Source organism: Felis catus, chromosome A2, assembly GCF_018350175.1.
Source record: "Felis catus isolate Fca126 chromosome A2, F.catus_Fca126_mat1.0, whole genome shotgun sequence".
NCBI classification, from domain to species: domain Eukaryota; kingdom Metazoa; phylum Chordata; class Mammalia; order Carnivora; family Felidae; genus Felis; species Felis catus.
The window spans coordinates 16,418,477-16,426,515 of record NC_058369.1 but is presented as its reverse complement, the minus strand read 5'-3'; positions in this window follow the sequence as shown (position 1 = coordinate 16,426,515).

Genomic DNA, 8,039 nt, shown 5'->3' with positions numbered 1-8,039 from the left:
GTGATCTCATGGATTGTAGGGTCGAGCCCTGCATCGGGCTCTGTGCTGACAGCTCAGAGCCCGGAGCCTGCTTCACATTCTGTGTCTCCCTCTCTCTCTGCCCCTCTATCCTTGTGCTCTTTTTCTCCTCTCTCTCTCAAAAATAAATAAAAACTTTAAAAAAAATGTTAAAAGAATGAAAAGCTACAGACTAAATTGCAGACCCTATATCTGCTAAAGGACTCCTATCTAGAATATATAAGGAACTCTCACAACAGAAGGAAGGAAGAGGGTATATAAATGGCAGATAAGCACAGGAGAGCATCATTGGCCATTAAGGAAAAATGCAAATGAAGGCCATGATGAGCCATCATCACACACCTGTTAGGATAGCTTAACTAAAAAAGTGCTGGGGCGCCTGGGTGGCTCAGCCGGATAAGCGTCCGACTCTTGGTTTCACTCAGGTCATGATCCCAGAGCTGTGCGATCGAGCCCTGCATCAGCAAGGTTCCAAAAAGAGTGCTGATACCAAATGCTGACAAGGCTGTAGAGAAGCTGAATCTTTCGTACATTGGTGGTGGCACTGTAAATGGTACAGTTACTCTGGAAAACAGTTTGGCAGTTTCTTAAGAAACTAACATACACTTCCTGTGTAACCCAGTAACCACGCTCCGCCTGGGCATTTATTCCAGAGAAATAAAGCCTGTCCACACAAATGTTCATAGCAGCTTTATTTATAATCACCGAAAGCTAGAAAAAAAGCCAAATCTCACAAGTATTATTGGCTTATTGAATGCTAGATCATTTGAATTTGTTGTCCATCCAGGATATGTCACTTAAAAACAACAACAACAACAACAACAAAAACAGCCCAGATCTCTAGTTTAATGGAGGTTTCCAAGTCATCAGATGAAGATCAAGGTCTTAGTATAACTCCCCATCCTTCATTTTGGAATTAAAATATTAGACAAAAATGGGTGAAATAAGGATATGTGGTAATACATTTCTGACCTACGGCAGTGGATGAAGGCATTACTTCACTTGGTCCTGTACTTCGGGGAGTAACGGAATGGACAATTAAGTAAGTTTTTATTCTATGAAGAAAAGAAATTAACCAACCACAAAATGTCCTGGTGCCTGGTTAAACTGGTGCATCCATACTATGGAATACTACTCAGCAGTAAAAAAGGAACAACAAACTTGATAAAAGTGAGTGGCTTGGATGAATCTCGGGGGCATTAATGCTGAGTGAAATATACATATATGCATCTATCTTATACATATAAAAATCACATGCTGTACAATTCCCTATCTATAATATTCTTGAAGTGATAAAATCCTACACATAGGGAACAGATTTGTGGGTGCAAGGGTTTAGGAATGGTAAGGGGCAAGCATGGCTGTATATGACAGGGTAGCTTGAGAGAGTGCCTAGTGGTGATAGAATAGTTCTTGGTCGCACTGGTGATTATGCAAATCTATATATGTGGTAAAATGGGATGGAACTGTACACACACGTGCCAATGTCAGATTCCTGGTTTTGGTTTTGACATTATGCTATAGTTTCAGAAGATGTAGCCATCAGGGGAGACCGGGTGAACAGTACACAGGACTGTGGTGTACTATCTTTTTTTAACTTCCTCTGAATTTGTATTCTGGCGAAAAGTTTTAAGATGTCTTTAGTGGTGAACAAAGAAAATGGTAACACATGTTAACAAATTGTGTGATTTTTTTTTTTTTTTTTTAAGAAGCACTTTAAAAATAAGACACAAGTTTTCTGGATCCACAGACTTGGTCATAGTGAATCTTGGCCTTGGTTGGAGGGGCAGGTTGGGGGCTCTCGGGCCCCAGCAGCCCCCGTATCACAGGACTGAGGGAATGACAGGTGGCAGTGCCCACCTCTGTGGATGGAGGGAGCCCTGGTGTGCCCCTTGCTGCCCAGCTCATCAGGTACCTCCCCAGGACAGCCCTGACTGCCCTCCCAACACTTCATGCCCCTCCTGCTTGCAATCCTTGAGGACATCTGGCCGCTGGGTCATCTCTGGAGAGGTTATCGGGCCTGAGCTGCAACACCCCTTCCCCAGCAGAGGACAGGGGGATGAGGCCTGCTGGCTTAGAGACCCAGGCTTGGTGCCTCTAGGTAGGAAGGGCAGCAAGAGGATTGGGAGGAAGTTGGACCTGGGATTGCAGGGATGGGTCCCCGGGGGCTGGTACAGGGCCTATACCACAGTGAGGAATAGCCGACGGGGTCAGAGGGAGGCACAGCCCCTCAAGTTACGAGGGAAGATTCTGCCTAGCCCAGCAGGCTGCAGTCAAGAGTGTGAAGGCACCCAGTTTGGGCAAATCTAGTTCCGTGGAGTTGGCCTGGCCTTGGGGCCAAATCCCCTGTTGGGGTTCCACACTGCTGCTCACCAGCACTGCTAGTGTTCACACTGCTGGGCTCTAGCGTGAGATGTCTGCTCGCCTTCATCCAGGCATCCTCTCCGCGGGGCTCTGAGCCATGTCCAGGACCTGCTGCAAGACCGCCCACCCTATAGGATCTGGGGATTCAGATCTGCTCCCTGAGTACCCACCTGGTGCTGGGCACTATTTCAGGGGCTGATTGTATGGCTGTGAATCCGATGATACCCTGTCCTCTAGGAGTTGACCTTCCTCCGGTGGTGGGAGCCAAACTCCCTCCCTTAGACCCGTCTGAAATTCCTCGCTTCCCCCAGAGCCCTCTGGCTAGGCATTAGTGGGGCATCGTAAGTGGTGAGATGTGGGGCCTCAAGGGCCCCGCAAGTCCACTCAGCCTGGAGACTGCGTGGACAAGTCTCCGGGCAGCCTTTATTTCCCCGTCTTCACGTGGCCACTGGGGGGCAGCAGAAGACACCATCCCGGGGCCCCTGAGAGGGAGTGTGGGTCAGCTCAGCCTGTTTTCCTGCTGCTCTGTGGGTCTTGTGTAATGCACATCTCGCCACCAGGGAAAGCAGTCCTTCCTTTCCCACAGGGCATATGTCATTTAAGTGACTGATGTCCAAGATGGTCCCAAGAGTGGTGCTCTGTCGACCTGAAGCCCAGAACTGTGGGGGCCCGCTAGGAGAACAGCACCCCAGGCCCCCAGTCCACACCAGCCTTACTCAGGTTCCAGGCACCAGGCACCACAGCTCTAGGGGCAGCACCAGCCCTGTCAGGTCTCAGGCAGCCTCATTCCTCCTGGGGAAGGGTCTGCACCTGTGTGAGGCCCGTATGTACAGAATACCCAGGGATGTGGACCCTGTATAGTCTGGCTGGGAAAGGGACTCGCCTGGAAGGAAGGTCAGGGTCCCTTAGCCCCTGGGCCAGACCTCACATGGCATCCTCTGCCATCCTCTGAGCCGGTCCTGAGCATCTCTTGTTTGAAGCCAAGCTCCCAAGATGCCTGTCTTTGTCCCAGGGGCCATCCGGGCAGCACAGCCCTCACCTGATGGGCCTGGGTGGGCAGAAGTGGGCAACCCACAGAACGGGGTGCATGTGCGTGCTAGGTCCTAAGGCTGCTTCCCTCCCCGGCTCAGGCCTGGCCTCAGGGCCTCTGGCAGCTGTGGGCTGGGCAGGGGTGTCCAGGCAGAGTTTCCCGGCCAGCCTGCCCCTTCTCTATGTATTTACTGGTTTTCTTTAAATGTTCCCATTACTCAGGCCTCTGGTCGGCACTGAGACAGAAATAAATCCCACAAGGCAGCCCAGCCAGAAGCTGGGAATCCAATTCCCCATCAAAGGCCGGAAGAGGCCCCTATGCAGAGCATGCCAGACCACAGTGGCCCACACACTCCACATGGCCACGAATACAGCCACGCATACCCCCCCCATGCACACACACGTGCGTGCATTCACACACATATACCCCCACATGCACACGCAGGCACCCGCATGTCCCCCGTGCACTCAGATTGGCCTGATGCACACACTCATGCCTTCACACCCTATTCACACAGACTGACCTCACACACACATATGCATTCACATGTACGGCCCCACGTTGCAGACTCAGTCCAGGTACGTGCTCCTTGACAGCTGGGCTCGCACTGAGTTGTGACCGCACACTCTGGGGTCACAAACTGAGTCATCCTCAAGGTGCCAGTAGGCAGGTAAGTGAGGGGGGTGCGGAGGGCAGGAGGATGGGCACCCGTGTGTGGCGCTGGAGGAGAGCAGCCTCATGGGAGCACAGGCCCAAGGCTGCCAGGGCTTCTGAATTTTTAAGAGAAACTGAAAAGCTGAATTTTTATGTGAAATATCCTGATTTTTAAATGTTGGCTCAAGACGTTGAAAATATTGTAGGGGCCAAACCAAACACGTCTCTGGGCCAAATTCCACCCACAGGCGGCGTTCTCAGACCACAGGTCCACACAGACACACACACACAAACAGACACACACGTATACACAGACATACACACAAATACAAATAGACCCATAATACAGTCACGCAAATGGACACACACACACACACACACACACACACACACACAGATAGGTATCGTTTATATACAGATAGAACCACAAATTGACAATACAATTAAGACACAGCAGACATATATGGCTAGGCACATATATGAACAGGCACACACGTTTATAAATATACATACATAAATACTAATAAATACACAGACACATACTAATATGCACACACAAATACAAATAAACATAGACCCACACAAATATGTACACACAGCCCCATAGCACATCCCTCTATCACTGATGGTGAGCTCGTTGGGGGCACCCAGCTGGCCAGTGTGGCCTCTGGGCGGGGCCAGAGCGTGGTTCCCATCAAGGCTGTCCCCGGACTGATCCATGCTGGGGTTGGACGGTTCCCAGGAGGGACCAGCTGCCTTGGGCTGCCAGGAGAGCACAGCGTGGGGAGCGGGAGGAGCAGGGGAAGGGCCTCAAATGCCAGCACCTGAAGCGTTTGCAGCCACAGGTGCTGGGTGGCCCCAGGCCAGCCCTCCCATGCCCGGAAGCCCATCCTCCCAGCCTCGCTTCGTCCCCTCCTCCTCCCCATTGGGAAGCAAAGCCAGCAGGAGCCCACGGGGGCTGCTCATCTGCACAGCTCCCCACCCCACCCCCAGCGGTTCCCTGGGGAGCTCACCTCTCTACCCCCACAAAGACTGCTGGGGGCCGGGGGGCCTGAACAGGAGGCACATAATTAATGCAGCTGCCTCCCTTCCCCCCACAGATGGAGAGCTGAGGCCAGAAGGGAAGGTTGGAATCTGGTCTTCTGCCTCTTTTGCCTCTTCTGCCTCTGAGACCCTGGCCCCCTTCCCCTCACCGCTCCCCCGGCCCTCAGACAGGAGGAGCTGCCCAGAATCCACACCCACCGTCTCTTGGCCCCCACTGCCTGCAGGACTGTGATATACCGAAGGAGGGAACCAGTCACTGGGGATATCCTGGCCTTGTGTCCTGGGGGCCCACTGAGGAGTGGGACTACTGAATCCACACAGGCCTGGAGACCTGGACAGGGGCCTGACCACAGAAGAGAAGCTGAGGCTCAGAGAGGGAAGGCAGCTTGCCCGGGATCACACAGCACACGCCGGGAGCCAGCCAGGGTCCAGGCCCCTGCCTGGCTCTGGAGTCCCCTCCTCTGCCCGAGAGGAGGCTCTTCCGCCCCAGCCAAGGCTTGTTTCAGTTGGCCATGGTAGCCTCAGGCGGGGATCATTCTCCTGGAATTGGCTGAGGAGGCATGAGGTACAGGCAGCTGGACCCAGCCCAGCCTGTGTGCCGGAGCTGAGTGGCAAGCCCCACCGCTCCTGCCCCCCCCCCCCGACGGACCCCCACAGCCAGACCTCTTCCATGAACCAAGGCAGGACCTTGTCAGACTCCCGGGCAGGGTCACGGCCCCTCACACACCATCAGAGCAGGGCTGTGTCCCCTTAAGACCCTCTAGGGCAGGGTCGTGTCCCTTCTGAACTTCCAGAGAACTCAGTCCCCTTTCCCCTGTGTCCTGCCCCCTCCCACCTTCCCAGGGTGAGAGCAGAAGGATGTGGGCTCTCCTAGCCTGCCCGCTCCAGGTGGGCATGGGGGGCCTGCTCCATCCTGGTTCTCAACAGGCTTGCAGGCTGAGGGTGAGCAGGGCTGTCTCTTTGGTGCCCCTGGACCCCTAGGCCCCACTCTGAGCCGGGAGCTATGGTCTCACCCAGCCTAGAGGCCTGGCCTTGTGTTCCAGGGGGCCCTAAGAGGGTACCTTCCAATGGTCTTCGGAGGTCCCTGTCCCAGTCTGCCCGAAGGAACACAGGCCAGAGAGGGCAGGGCCTCTCCACACGCTCAGGACAGGTGGGAGCTGCAGGCAGCCTCGCTGGCCCAGCTCGGAGTTGATGGCAGCCCATGAGGTGCCAGCCGCTGTGGCCAAGGAGGCTGCGGAGCCGGGGTCTCCGTGCCCTCCTCCCTGCCTGCCTGCTCCCAGCTTGCCTGCTGTTTACGTGTTCCCTGCGGCTTGGCTGCGCTGGGAGGCCTTGAAGGGAGAAGTGACCACCTGGCTCCAGCCCCTGCTCAAGGCAAACAGGGTCCTGACTGCCTGCCAGGCCCACTGAGGTCTCCCACTTCCTCTGCCAACACCTGGATGGCCCAGGCGCTGCTCAAGGGCCTCTCTGAGTGGGAAGCCCGGCCCTGGCCCAGGGGCTCTGGGTCTGAGAGAGGAGGGTCCTGGCCTAGGGGCTTGGACTGGTATAAGGTCCAGTCCCGTCCTGGACATCCCAGAAATGGTTCCCAGTCTAAAGGGGAAGGCCTGGCTCTGTCCTGGGGTAGGGGTGTGGGGGTATGTAGTCTGAGGAGCACAGCCCTGTCCTGTGGGTATCTCACCTGAAGGGTGAGCACAGCCTTGTCCTGGGGTGGAGGTCCCTGGTCTGTAGGAAGAGACTAAACCCTGTCCTAGAGGGAATCCAATCTGAAAGAGGAGGCTCAGCTCTGTTCTGGGGCATGCCTAGTCTGAGGGGGAAGACACAGCCCGGGCCTAGGGATACCCAGTCTGAATGTTTCAGGGTGAGGGGGCCTCATGGACTCTATTTCAGAAGCCTCCCCGGGAGGAGTCTGGGCTAGACGGTGGGGCCCCAGGGCCCAGCCCACTAGAGGCCTCAGTGCCTGCCTGCGGGGTGGGTGGGATGAGTTTCCCAGAAAGCCCAGTGGTCCAGAGGTCCCATAGCTCTGAGCCCTGAAGAGGGGCATCACACGGACACCCCTGGGAAGGGGATGGGGGTTCTCTTCTTGGGCCTCCTCCCAGCCAGCACCTCATCCAGGGTGCTTCTGGCCTGCCACCTGCCTCCCACAAGGCTGCCTGTCCCCTGACCCCTAACTTCCTCCGGCCTCTCCACTAATGCAAGGACTCTTCTAAATGTGGCTCAGACCTTGTTGCTCTCCCTGTATGATTTCCAGTGGCGCCCAGTGTTCATGGGAGTCCTCGATGCCTAAACTGGCTCAGGTCCTGGCCCGTGCGTCTCACGCCATTCCAAGCACATGACACCACATGGTGCTCCAGGCGTGTGCCAGGCCTTGGGCAGTTGTTTGCCCTGTCCACCATCTAGAAGGACAGGCAGGGCCGGGCCTGAGGCTGCCCAGAGCACACCTGTGCCACCCGCTGCCCAAGTGAGTTTGCGGTCCCTCCCCCATGACCCCTCACCCAGCCCCCCGTGGTGGCGGTGCTGTTAGAGATGGGAGCGCCTTCCAGACGCTGAGTCCATGGAGCAGAACAAACGGGTGGCGCTGGGCTGAAGGAAGGGCCAGGCAGGGGTGCTGGCCTGTGTAAGCCCAGAGTCGGGCAGGGCTGCCTTCGGAATGGAGAAAGAAGCTTGTGCTGGTCAGAGCACGGGATGGACACTCAGCTGGGTCAGTTCTCAAGGAGGTCATTCTGGGGCCCAGGACTGGGCAGTGCAGGGGCCAAGGGGGCAAGGAATGTAGTGGATGGGTGACGGAGGGGGATGCTCAGCGACAGCCTCGGATGCACAGGGAGTGGACATGCCGAGTCCTGCAGGTCCTCAGCCCAGCCGGACCTGTGGGCTGTCCCCAGGCTCCCCCACAGCTCCCAGGCCAGAGCAGAGGCCGCAGCCCACCCTTCACTTG